At 41.5% G+C, this 14,596-nt stretch overlaps 1 long non-coding RNA gene across 1 annotated transcript in view; it reads right to left on the bottom strand.

Moving 5' to 3' along the window:
- LOC132815423 (uncharacterized) overlaps positions 1-14,596 on the bottom strand; it is an 87,229-nt gene that overhangs the window by 47,532 nt on the left and 25,101 nt on the right. The window lies entirely within an intron of this gene.

The following is a 14,596-nucleotide window of genomic DNA, read 5'->3' as shown; positions in this document are numbered from 1 at the left end:
TGCAATGCTTAGTAAAGAAGGGGGTGGTGAATAGCCTTCTTGAAGTGCTGCAGTCCATATGCTGTAGAAAGAGCGTGTTAACAGTTAATAAAACCCACAGATAGATATGCTGAATGTGTTTTTCCAAAATGGGCAGGTTATGTCAGGTTGAAGTCAATTATTTTCTCTGTACACTTCTTGTGAGTGTAGCTCTTCACCAGACAGGAGGCACAATATTAGAGGCTTTTGCTTGGATCATCTGCCTGATTAAATCGGTGCTGACACTTTGCACCAAGAATAATGGTGAGGCCTGAAGTTCTATTTTCAACACTGAACAGGCACAAACTCAGCTCAAATGGTCAGCAAAATTCCAGCCTAAAGTCTATCCATAGGGGTTGTGTAAATACAGGTTATTGCTTTTTTAAAGATGTGACAGATGCAGCAATGTTTAACCATTTAAACCAACATGATATCAAAGGGAACTGAGTCAGAGTCTGCCCCAGTATCCAATATCTTGATACTAGTCCGTGTGTTCCCCAGTACTGTTTTTGAATATTTGAATGCTTGGACAGCAACAATAGATATGAGTGCAGCAAGATCTGGACATCATTCAGGCTTAGGCAGGTAATGACAGTATAACATTCAAGTCACAAAAGTGTTAGGGCAATTTCCAAAAATAAATAATCTAACTCACTTCCCTTGACATTCAACCATTATCATAGTTAAATCTCCCATCATCAATATGTTGGGGGTTATCGTAAACCAGAAATTTAATAGTCAAGCCACATAAGTATTTTGGCTACACCTGAGGCTAGGTGTGCTGTGACAAGCAACTCACCTCCTTACTCCTCAGAACCTCTCCACTGTATTCAGGATAGATTACTCTCCATGTGCCTGGATGAGTGCAGTCCAAACAACACTCACAAACCGGAATTTCATAAATGGCAAAGCAGCTCACTAGACTAGCACCCCATCCTCTGCCTTAAGCATTCATAGATCCCTGTCCTCCATTTCGCTACATCTTCTCCACCAGCTATGATTTATTTGTGTGTTGCTGATGTCACTATCAGCCAAGTGGACCTATTTTTTCCTTTCACACCTTCATCTATATCAATTTTTCATCTGTTGCTCTCCTTTATCGCCAATAGCTCTCACTTTTCTTTTGCTTTGGGAGGCCTCACAATCAGTTCCAATCACTCATTCCCTCCTCCATCGATAGTATACAAACTATTACTTTCTATCCCTTTTCAGATTTAAAAAAAATCATATTGAACTTGAAACAATTAGCACTTTTTTTATTTTGGTCCACAGATGATGCCAGACCTGCTGAATTTCTTGATCATGTTCTGTCAGTATGTCAGTTTGCTGGGATGTTTTCACCCATTTTCAAACTGGCCAGGGATGTAATGGCTGCCCTGATACAAACATAAAGGCAGTACAATCCCCACCAACTTGATTTTAGCAGTTTGCAGTGAGGTCACAGTGGTGTCTGAAATATGACCAATGAAAGGAGGTAGCTTTGTGATGGCATTTAAACCACAACCATCTTTCTGGATTAGTGGTGCTGGAAAGCACAGCAGTTCAGGCAGCAAGATGCTGCCTGAACTGCTGTGCTCTTCCAGCACCACTAATCCAGAATCTGGTTTCCAGCATCTGCAGTAATTGTTTTCACCACCATCTTTGTCATGCAGAAAGATGAGCACAGTTGTATCAAAAGGCCTCTTGTGATAGATCTCCTCTTCACAAAGCCAAAAAGGCAGTCAGGAACATTTTTAATTTCAGATCTTTTAGAAGTGCTGAGAGGATGCTTCTGATTTTTTTCTTTCCCTTAGCTGCACTGGCAAGATGCCAACTCAGGACTGGAGAACCTTCTATTGGCCCTCCAATCTCAGGAGTCAGTTGCTGTCCTAAATTGGATAGCCAGCCACCCTCTGGCCACATAATTTCTTGGAAAAATATATTAAGTGACTATGTCCAACATGGAGCAGGGTCAGGAAATGGAGATGATCTCAGTGGCAGTGGTTTAAGCCCAAATAAAAAGTATTGCAAGATGCAGCTTTAATGTGAAACATTGAAATTTTTTAACATCTACTTTTTTTTGTTGTTTTGCAATGTATGTTTCTCTGCTTAGTTAGAAAGGCACGAAAATTCTAGCAATATAATGAAACTGACGATCCCAAAGGATTGAAACTTACTCCATCTGATCTGCATGGCACTTGTCTTCATTTAAACATTTAACAACATATCCATCCATTTAGATATTCTTCAGCCATTTAAACTTTTAACACTCCCAGCTTAGAGTATGATATTTACACTACCTATAATTCTAGTTGAATAATTATCTGTTGTAATGGTGGAGAATAGAAGCATGGACTGAAAAAATTATACACTTTAAAGAAAATTACCCTCATTACTGTACACTTCACTGAAAATGCTTCCACTGAAATGAATTGTGGAAATGCTAGACTTTTTGAAAACCTATATGTTTGAAAGGGGTAGACACTTAAGTGGTGTAAACTGAACAAGTTGGTCACTGATAGATATTTGCCTGTCAGATTTTGCTTGTCTATCCTGTGTCCTGTCTTTGAATAACTCTCCCAAAAAACTGCTGCAGTAAATATTTCATGTAAATCTACAAGCCAGCAGACAAAGCAATGACCACTTTCTATGAATGTAGTTCAATGCACTCAATGACATGATCTATAATATGGAAATTAAATAATTTCATAATAGTTCTGTATAATATTCTTGTCTAAGTTTCCATAATATAACATTTCATTCTGTTTTTCTGGCTTAAACTGAAGCATGTCAAAATTCATGACCTCACCTTATGTCATTTGTCTATCTCAAAGAAATATTCAGATTACTAATTAAGGCAAGGGCTCATAGATTTGGTCAGAATATATTAGTATGAATGGAGGAATCAGCACATAGACAAATAGGGTATATTCACAATGAAAGGTTGTATCCACTGCAGTTTGCAAAGATTTGCACTGGGACCTCGACTATTTACAATTTGTATTCACGTCTTAAACAAAGAAACCGACAGTAATTTTTCACGTTAGCTAACAATACAAAGCTAGGTAAGAATGTAAGCTGTGAGGAGAATACAAAGAGGCTGGAAGGATGTGGACAGATGAAGTGAGTAAGCAACTAGATATCAGTTCTGTGGAAGGGTCACTCCATCCAAAATGTTAACTCTGATTTCTCTCCACAAATGCTGCTTGACCTGCTGACCTTTCCCAGCAATTGCTGTTTTGTTGTTGTTGTAGGTATCAGATGGAATGTAACGTGAGAAAGTAAGACTTTATTAACATTTGCCATAAAACAGAAAAGCAGAACACTTTATAATAGGCATGTAATTAAACATTCACCTAAAATAGAGTGTGCTTATGCATGTTACGTAGAACATCAGAATGCAAGTACAAGAAACAATTAGTAAGGCAAACATTAGACATTGCTCTTTATTTCAAAAGGAATGAAGTAAATACCAATACCAGGAGAAAATAAAATCACGTACAAAGGTTTAGAAGGCTGCACTGATCAAATAAAACATTACTGCACAAGTCGTTACATTATGCAGCACGTTGTGGGAAGAAATGTTCCTGAAATACACTTTCCAATAAAGCCTTTAGCTTTTTCATTTTGTAGCCATGAATATATTTTACTTGTTTACTCATCTTACTCACTGTTTTCTTCTTTGCATATTTTGTTTCTTATGTCCATTTAAATTAACAACATAAATTTTGTGTCCTGCCTACTCTCTACTGTACTGTAAATCATTTAACTAGTAATCATTCACTCAAACCCCAACTCAAATGACTGTTCTGAGGGCAAATTATGAGTCACAGGACACTCCACCCTCAATTAATAGGATACTGCTTGTTATTTATTACTTTCCCTGTCTCTGTAACTCTGTTCCTTGCTCTCATAGGCTCCTGACATGAAAATATCTGTTTTACAGGTAAAGATTATAAACAGTAATTTTATATAACTATCAGCTATAGCCACATTGAGATAGTCAGCTTAAAAATTCAAAGTTTATTTTATGTATTGAAGTGAGATTGTAAAAAAATACTGTCTCTCTTTGACTATGCTTAGTAATATAGCTTCTAAAATGTAAGGAACAAAAAAATTATAGCACGTAAAGCACTGACTGACAATCACTTCCACTTATACACAAATTACACACAACAGCTTTGTCAAAAACTACAGCTTCTTTGTGTATCAAATCGAGTATCTCACCAAATAACCACGAGCACTCTCTCCTCTTTCTTGAAGTGCAAGCTTTGAAGCAACAACAATGATTAGGGAAAGAATCCACTTAGGTCCTTTCCCAGGTCAAAAAGGATGGGGTAGAAGTAGAGGTAACATAATGTCAGAGGAGAAAATGAACACTGCTAACAGCAAGGGAAAATTAGAATCCATATCATCAGATAGGTATGGATGTAGAGGGAGGCCTTTTGGGGTGTCTTGTCTGTACTGGCTCTTCAAGAGGTAAAAGAAAGCAAAGGAATAATCAACCAATTAGATGCACAGAACACCAAAGATTGGCGGTCAAATTATGCAGACAAATTAGAGAATTATAATATAATGAAATATATAGATACATAAATACAATGAAAATATAAAATAATATTGAAGAGGTATTTCAACTGTAATGATATGTTAATAGGATCAAAAAGGAAGTTTAAATAAATAACCACTTAACCACAATATGCTCAGAAATCCTTTCTAATTCAACATGGAACATTTGCTGTTATGTGTAGTAATGGGCAACGAAACACAGCAGATCAGAGAAATAAAGGTAGGAGACATCTAGGTAACAGTAAGCATTCTATAAACACTTTAAGATGATGATAGCAAAGGACATAGGTATTACAAAATACAGATTAATGTTAAAACAAAACTGATTTTGAAGGGCAGAGAAAATCCTGTGAAAGGTTGATATTGTGGACCAGAGAAATTGGTTCCCCTTCTGGAGAAGAGTAAAATTAGAGGCCGCCCTGATCATCAACAACAAATCCAATAAGAAAATCAGAGGAAGCTTCTTTACCCAATGAAAGGTAAGAAAATGGAAATAGTTATAACAAGGAGTAATTTATGTGGGTTTAGGAGAGGTGAAGGTATAGAGGTAATGTTACTGAACTAGTAACCCAGAGAGTCAGACTAAAGCTCTATCAACATGGGTTCAAATCCCGCTATTGTAGACGTTAAATTTTAATCAATAAAAAATATCTGAAATGAAAAGCTCATATAATGGTGACCACATAACACTGTTAATTGCTATAAAAACACATGATGTTTACTAAAAATATCTGGTCTACATGTAATTCCAGCCCCATAACTTCTATCTGCCCTCTGAAATGGATTAGCAAGCTATTCAGTTGTACTAAACCATTACAAAGACTAAACAAAAGAATGAAACTGAATGGACTACTCAACATTGATGTAAGATCTAAAAATAGCAAAGGTAAACCTAGCCCCATCAATCCTGCTAGGTCCTCCTTGTTAATATTATTCACAAAGGAAAAAGACAATGCTATCGAGGAGAATACTGAGATACAGGCAACTAGATTAGATGGGATTGAGGTTCATCTGGAGGAAGTGTTAGCAGTTTTGACAAGTGTGAAAGTGGATAAGTCCTCTGGATGGATGGTATTTATCCTAAGATTCTCTGGGAAGCTAGGGAGGAGTTTGCAGAGCCTTTGGCTTTGACCTTTATGTCAGTATTGTCTACAGGAATAGTGCCAGAAGACTGAAGGATAGCAAATGTTTCCAGAAGGGGAGTAGAGACAACTCTGGTAATTATAGAGCAGTGATCCTTACTTTGGTTGAGGGTAAAGTGTTGGAAAATGTTATAAGAGATAGGATTTATAATCATCTGGAAAGGAATAATTTGATTAGGGATAGTCAACATGGTTTTCTGAAGGGTAGGTCATGCTTCACAAACCTTATTGAGTTCTTTGAGAAGGTGACCAGAAAGGTAGATGGGGGTAAAGCGGTTGATGTGGTGTATATGGATTTCAGTAAAGCATTTGATAAAGTTCCCTATGGTAGGCTATTGCAGAAAATATAGAGGCATGGGATTGACGGTGATTTGGCAGTTTGGATCAAAAATTGGCTAGCTGAAAGAAGACAGAGAGGGTAGTGGTTGATGGGAAATGTTCATTCTGGAGTTCAGTTACAAGTGGTATACTGCAAGGATCTGGTTTGGGGCCACTGCTGTTTGTCAGCTTTATAAATGACCCGGATGAGGGTGTAGAAGGATGGATTAGTAAATTTGTAGATGACACTAAAGTTGGTAGAGTTGTGGATAATGCAGAAGGATGTAGCAAGTTACAGAGGGACATCGATAAACTGCACAGCTGGGCTGAGAAGTGGCAAATGGAGTTTAATTCAGAAAAGCGTGTGATGATTCACTTTCGAGGGTGTAACAGGAATACAGAGTACTGGGCTAATGGTAAGATCCTTGGTAGTGTAGATGAGCAGAGAGATCTCGGTGTCCATTTATAAATCCCTGAAAATTGCCGCCCAGGTTGATAAGGTTGTGAAGAAGGTGTAAGGTATGTAAGGTTTTATTGGTAGACGAAGTGAGTTTTGGAGCTATGAGATCATGTTGCAGCTGTACAAAACTCTGGTGTGGCCACACTCGGAGTATTGCGTACAGTTCTGGTCACCACATTATAAGAAGAATGTGGAAGCATTGGAAAGGGTGCAGAGGAGATTTACCAGGATGTTGCCTGGTATGGAGGGGAGATCTTATGAGGAAAGGCTGAGAGATTTGAGGCTGTTTTCAATAGAGAGGAGAAGGTTAAGAGGTGACTTAGTAGAGACATACAATATGATCAGAGAATTAGATAGGGTGGACAGTGAGAGCCTTTGTCCTTGGATGGTGATGGCTAGCATGAGGGGGCATAGCTTTAAACTGAGGAGTGGTAGATATAGAACAGATGTTAGAGGTAGGTTCTTTACTCAGAGAGTAGTAAGGGCATGGAATGTCCTGCCTGCATCAGTTATAGACTTGCCAAATTTAAGTGTATTTAAATGGTCATTGGATAAACATATGGATGAAAATGGAATAGTGTAGAATAGATATGCTTCAGATTGGTTTCAGTGTAACATTGAGGCTGAAAGGCCTGTACTGCACTTTAATGTTCTATGTTCTATAGGTCAAAATTGGGAGAGACGTTCCATAGACTAGTCAAGCAACAGCCTGATATTGTGATACACATGAAATTATAAACAACGTCAAGACACTAGCATTACTGTCCTTGGAAATGCTCTGTTTCATCAGCAGGAATGACCTATCAGGTGGTGGTGGTTCAGAGTTATACAATGGGAGGAAGCTGCCACGCAGGTTCTCATCATTTAATTCAAATCCCATCAAATCTTATAGCATCAGGTTAAATATGGATACGAAAACCTTTTGCTGATTACCACCTAAATTTAAATTTCAGGTAATGAATCAGTACTCCTCCATGTAGAACAGCACTTGTGAAAGTACAAAGTGGCAAGTGCAGTGGCAACTTCAAAGTTCATCACCAAAAGTGGCTAATAGCACCAGTGCTGACCAAATTGGCCAAGTCCTAAAGGACAAAGCTGCTAGAATTGATCTATGGCAGATAGTCAGGCAACCAACAATAGGGCTTTATGCTCAGCAATCCAACTATTGCAGTATTGGTAGGAGTGACCACTGTCACTTTGGAAACCATCTTGACACTGAATACATCCTCCACCATATTATGTGGCACTTCCTCAGTGGTAAATAGACTTCGAACATTTCTAACAACTGAAAATTGGACATCCATGAAATGCTGGGATTATTCACAGTAGCAGAATTTTATTCAATCACTATTTGTAATGTCATAGGCTGATACATTCCTTACTCTACCATTGCCATCAAGCTGAGATATTAAACCTGGTTAAATAAAGAGTGCAGGAGGATATGCCAGGAGCAGTACCAAGTATACTTAATAAGGTGTCAACCTGTTGGAGTTACAATTTGGAATTACTTACATGCCAACCAGCAGAGGTAATGTAAAACAGATAGGACTAAATAATCCCCTAACCAATGGATCATATTCAAACTCTGCAGTTCTGCTACATTCAGTCATGAGCAGTGGTGGATAATTAAATAACCAACAGTAGCAGGAGAAGGCTCCACAAATATCCCAATTCTCAACCCTAGGAAACCCAGAACACCAGTGCAAAGGACTACATGAAGAATTTGTGTCCAACATCTGTGAAAAGTGCTGAATGAATGATTTATTTGTCCTCCTCATGAGGTTCCCAGCATCACAGATCTTAGTCTTCAACTAATTTCATTCACTCCATGTAGTATCAAGAAGTAGTTGGAGGTGCAATGGGCCCTGACAACATTCCAGCAACAGTCATGAAGACTAAAAGATCAGAACAAATCATACCCTTAGCCAAGTTGTTCCACTGCAGCTGCAATACTAGAACCTATCTGACATGATGGAAAATTGCCAGACTTGTCCTGTACACCGAGCTAATTGCTATCATGTCAGTTCACTCTCAATCACCAACAAAGCAATGGAAGGTCTAATTGAGTATGCTACCAAGAAGAATTTGCTTAGCAACAACCTGCTTTCTATACCTCAGTTTGGATGCTGTCGGGTCCATTCAGCTCCTGACCCTGTTATTGCCTTGGTCCAAATATGTACAACTGAGCTTAACTCCAAGGTGAGGTGAGAGTGACTACCCTTGACATCAAGGCAGCATTTGACTATATGTGACATCAAGGAGCTGTAGCAAAACTGGAGGTAATGGTAATCAGGGAAAATCTCTCTGTTGCTTCAAGTCATACCTGACACAAAGAAAGATAGTTGTGTTTATAGGAAATCAATACGTTCAGTTGCAGGACATCATGCAGAAGTTCCTCAGGGTAGTGTCCTATATTCAACCATCTTCAGTTGTTTCATCACTGACCTTCCTTCCACTGTAACGTCAGGAATGGGGATTACTGCAGATAATTGCACATTTTTCAGCAACCATGGTTTACAACTCCTCAGATACTGAAGCATCTGTGCCCATATGCAAGATCTGGACAACATTCAAGCTTGGGCTGATAAGTCACAAGTAACATTCACACCACTGAAGTGGCAGATAATGACCATCTCCAAGCAGGGAGAATCTAAGTGTTGACTTTCCACAGCATTTTAATCACTAGACTCCCCCATTATTGGCACCCTAGAGGGTGTCATTGACCTGAAATTAAAACAGACCTGTAATACATTTGCAATAGCTAAGTGCTAAGAACACTGTAGTCATCTCCTGTCTCCCCAATATTTGTTCGCCATCTATAAAGTACAAGTCAGAAGTATGATGGAATACACTTCACTGCCTCCACTCCATCTCCATAATTCTGTATGGGGCTTTTACCACGGCTAGCCCACCGAAATTGCACACTACATGGCCTGTTTTAAGCATAGAGTAAAAAGTGAGGTCTGCAGATGCTGGAGATCAGAGCTGAAAATGTGTTGCTGGTTAAAGCACAGCAGATTAGGCAGCATCCAAGGAACAGGAAATTCGACGTTTCGGGCCAAAGCCCTTCATCAGGAATGAGGAGACGGTGCCAGGCAGGCTAAGATAAAAGATAGGGAGGAGGGACTTGGGGGAAGGGTGATGGAGATGTGATAGGTGGAAGGAGGTCAAGGTGAGGGTGATAGGTTGGAGTGGGGTGGGGGCGGAGAGGTCAGGAAGAAGATTACAGGTTAGGAGGGCGGTGCTGAGTTGAGGGAACCGACTGAGACAAGGTGGGGGGAGGGGAAATGAGGAAACTGGACAAATCTGAGTTCATTCCTTGTGGTTGGAGGGTTCCCAGGCGGAAGATGAGGCGCTCCTCCTCCAGCCGTCGTGTTGTTATGTTCTGCCGATGGAGGAGTCCAAGGACCTGCATGTCCTCGGTGGAGTGGGAGGGAGAGTTAAAGTGTTGAGCCACGGGGTGGTTGGGTTGGTTGGTCCGGGCGTCCCAGAGGTGTTCTCTGAAGCGTTCCGCAAGTAGGCGGCCCATCTCCCCAATGTAGAGGAGGCCACATCTGGTGCAGCGGATGCAACAGATGATGTGTGTGGAGGTGCAGGTGAACTTGTGGCGGATATGGAAGGATCCCTTGGGGCCTTGGAGGGAACTGAGGGAGGAGGTGTGGGCGCAAGTTTTACATTTCCTGCGGTTGCAGGGGAAGGTGCCGGGAGTGGAGGTTGGGTTGGTGGGGGGTGTGGACCTGACGAGGGAGTCACGAATGGAGTGGTCTTTGCGGAACGCTGATAGGGGAGGGGAGGGAAATATATCCCTGGTGGTGGGGTCCGTTTGGAGGTGGCGGAAATGACAGCGGATGATACGCTGTATGCGGAGGTTGGTGGGGTGGTAGGTGAGAACCTGTGGGGTTCTGTCTTCTCCCTCCTCCCTACCTTTTATCTTAGCCTGCCTGGCACATTCTCCTCATTCCTGATGAAGGGCTTTGGCCCGAAACGTCGAATTTCCTGTTCCTTGGATGCTGCCTGACCTGCTGTGCTTTAATCAGCAACACATTTTCAGCTCTGTATTAAGCATAGCCAATCTACCTAATTGCCACATCTTTAGACTGTGGGAGGAAACTGGAGCATCTGGACAAAACCCACATAGACACAGGGAGAATGGGCAAACTCCATACAGATAGTTACCCAAGGTTAGAATTGAGTCTATGTTCAAGGTGCTGAGAGGCAGCAGTGCTAACCATTGTGCAACAGTACTTCCCCTAACACACTATAATAATTCACCAAGGCTTGTTAAACAGCACATTTCATATACATTAGAGCACTACCTCCTATATTTTATCCACAAAGTCATACACAACCCTGATTTAAAACTGTCGCATTAATCTACCAATATTGTTGGGTTAAAATTCTGGATCTGGCGGTTGGAGGAGCAGGGCTGTTCTGTCTTGGTGGCGGTTACACCTCCTCCCACCCTGCCCCCTGTAAAAACTCCATCCCATATTCCCAATTCCTTCATCTCCGCCGCATCTGCTCCCAGGAGGACCAGTTCCAATACCGTACAGCCCAGATGGCCTCCTTCTTCAAGGACCACAGATTCCCCCCAGACGTGATCGACGATGCCCTCCACCGCATCTCCTCCACTTCCCGCACCTCCGCCCTTGAGCCCCGCTCCTCCAACCGCCACCAAGACCGAACCCCACTGGTTCTCACCTACCACCCCACCAACCTCCGCATACAGTGTATCATCCGCCGTCATTTCCGCCACCTCCAAACGGACCCCACCATCAGGGATATATTTCCCTCCCCTCCCCTATCAGCGTTCCGCAAAGACCACTCCATTCGTGACTCCCTCGTCAGGTCCACACCCACCACCAACCCAATCTCCACTCCCGGCACCTTCCTCTGCAACCGCAGGAAATGTAAAACTTGCGCCCACACCTCCTCCCTCAGTTCCCTCCAAGGCCCCAAGGGATCCTTCCATATCCGCCACAAGTTCACCTGCACCTCCACACACATCATCTATTGCATCCGCTGCACCCGATGTGGCCTCCTCTACATTGGGGAGACGGGCTGCCTACTTGCCGAACGCTTCAGAGAACACCTCTGGGATGCCCGGACCAACCAACCCAACCACCCCGTGGCTCAACACTTTAACTCTCCCTCCCACTCAACCGAGGACATGCAGGTCCTTGGACTCCTCCATCGGCAGAACATAACAACACGACGGCTGGAGGAGGAGCGCCTCATCTTCCGCCTGGGAACCCTCCAACCACAAGGAATGAACTCAGATTTGTCCAGTTTCCTCATTTCCCCTCCCCCCACCTTGTCTCAGTCGGTTCCCTCAACTCAGCACCGCCCTCCTAACCTGTAATCTTCTTCCTGACCTCTCCGCCCCCACCCCACTCCAACCTATCACCCTCACCTTGACCTCCTTCCACCTATCACATCTCCATCGCCCCTCCCCCAAGTCCCTCCTCCCTACCTTTTATCTTAGCCTGCCTGGCACATTCTCCTCATTCCTGATGAAGGGCTTTGGCCCGAAACTTCGAATTTCCTGTTCCTTGGATGCTGCCTGACCTGCTGTGCTTTAATCAGCAACACATTTTCAGCTCTGTATTAAGCATAGCCAATCTACCTAATTGCCACATCTTTAGACTGTGGGAGGAAACTGGAGCATCTGGACAAAACCCACATAGACACAGGGAGAATGGGCAAACTCCATACAGATAGTTACCCAAGGTTAGAATTGAGTCTATGTTCAAGGTGCTGAGAGGCAGCAGTGCTAACCATTGTGCAACAGTACTTCCCCTAACACACTATAATAATTCACCAAGGCTTGTTAAACAGCACTTTTCATATACATTAGAGCACTACCTCCTATATTTTATCCACAAAGTCATACACAACCCTGATTTAAAACTGTCGCATTAATCTACCAATATTGTTGGGTTAAAATTCTGGATCTCCCTTTCTAACAGCAGTGGCAATAGTCCTGTACTCCAGAAACTGCAGTAGTTCAAGAATGTAGCTCACACTCACTTTCTCCAGGACAACTAGTTATGGGTAATAAGCTCTGATCTAACAAGCGATGCATAGAGCCCATTAACAAATAAAATCAAAGATTGATACAATTAAGAGGAAGCTGCACAATGATTTGACCAAAAAGGAAAGGGAGGTTTGCATTGACAGATTTAGATGAGGAAACTGTGACGACTGCAGATGCTGGAGATCAGAGTCAAAAAGTGGGGCACGAGAAAAGCACAGCAGGTCAGGCAGCATCCAAGGAGCAGGAGAATCGATGTTTTGGCCATAAGTCCTTCATTAGACAAGGAAAGACAGTAGGAAGGTTAAATAATGCTAAGTTAATCTATTGGGTTGAATGGAATGTTTCTTTTCCATACATCCCATATATGTAAATATATATAGTTAGGTTATTTGTGTGATCAAGCTATAGTGGGAAAGTTTACATGGAAGGACAGATCGAAGGAAGATCAACTGAGAACAAGTGCCAAGGAGAGTTCAGATTGCAACTGCAATTACCGAAAATTATAAATTACTTAGAGACTGTGGAAGAGAGGATTTTTTTTTTGGTGAAGACCTTTGGCTTGATAATTAGCCAAGGAAGAGGCAAGTAGGGTCAAACACAGTTGGATGTTTAAAAATGGAGAATGCCAAAGGAATAGAAGTACAGACCAAAATCTGATTTGGAGTTAAAGGCTGCATGGCCATTGTACAGGGAAGGTGGTGCAAGGCAGATAAAGGTGAAGAAAATATACAACACCTGGCAGCTAACAAGTTAGAAGAGGACATGATGACAGTGTCGCTCAATCTTACCTTGAAAAGTGTTAGCCGCAAGAGTAAAAGATAAGCTGGAGCAATGTTTTGTGGTAGAAGCACACAGCCCAATTACGCAGGAACATCAGGGAAGAGAAAAATCAAAATGTAGATTGCTAGAGAATAGCTTTCACCCTCACCTGCTGCAATATGCAACGATGAAAATGTAGAGAGCTTCGCATAATTAAAACAAAAAATTTTGTACACCGGGCTCTCTTAAGTGCACTGAACAATTTGTTAATATACAGAGTCAAGGAAGACTAGATTCAGTTTCCGTGGCTCATCCAGCATAGCATTCAATGTAGTTAATTATTCAATTAGCAGTTAACTCTATGAACAATGTGGTAAGGCCGACAATGGTGGAGCCTTTGGTAACAGCTTCACCATGAGCTCACATTGTTCCTGTTGTCTATTAAATCCTAAGGCTACCGAAACAGCAATGCATTCATTTCATCAATGCCAAAATAGCCCAATAGTTCAAAATAGTTCAAATGCTGCACTCTATTTGAGGAGAAGCACTAATTTTAGGTATCCACCAGGGAAATACTGGAAATTCCCTCGTGGTATAGTGAGTCTACCCACATAAAAATGGACTGCAACAGTTCAGGAAGGCAGCTGACCATGAACAGAGCAACTATAAATGCTGGCCCAGCCAGTGATACCCATATCCCTTGAATAAATAAAAAACTAGTGAAAGAAATACAACTACATTTCACATGCACTTCACACGACATTAGCTATAGAGAAATTTTCAAGTGGAACAGAGGTTTAGTACAAGAAAACTGGAAAAAAATCCAACTGAATTAAAATCTCTTCAATTTGTCTCCATCCTTCAAATGGGTACAAACAATATGGAATCGTGCCCAAGGCCAATGCACATCCCAAAATTAGCAGTAACACACCCAAAGGTTTCTTAGATATACTGGCAATGAGTAAGGCTCTTCAATATTAGTGTTTATGCAGAAAATTATCTCCATCTGTCATTCATATTTTCCCAATATGCAAAATGAGAAACAACACTAAAATATCAATTATTATGAAAAAGTCATTTATCAAATTTTGCAGTCACTATTTTACAGTTACTCTTGCATTCTGTTTCTTTTTATTATTATTACACAGGATGAAGTGCATATTGTTGCCTAACCTAACATTGTTTGCCCATCCCTCTTTGCCCTTGAGAATGTAATCATGAGCTGCCTTTTTGAACAATTGCATTATATCTGGTACAAGCATTCCTACAATGCTGCTAAGAAAAGGAGCTCCAGGATGCTTGACCCAGTGAATG

Source organism: Hemiscyllium ocellatum, chromosome 4 (genome assembly GCF_020745735.1).
Source record: "Hemiscyllium ocellatum isolate sHemOce1 chromosome 4, sHemOce1.pat.X.cur, whole genome shotgun sequence".
Taxonomy (NCBI): domain Eukaryota; kingdom Metazoa; phylum Chordata; class Chondrichthyes; order Orectolobiformes; family Hemiscylliidae; genus Hemiscyllium; species Hemiscyllium ocellatum.
The sequence above is the reverse complement of the archived record's forward strand: the minus strand, read 5'-3'. Positions and strand labels throughout refer to the sequence as shown.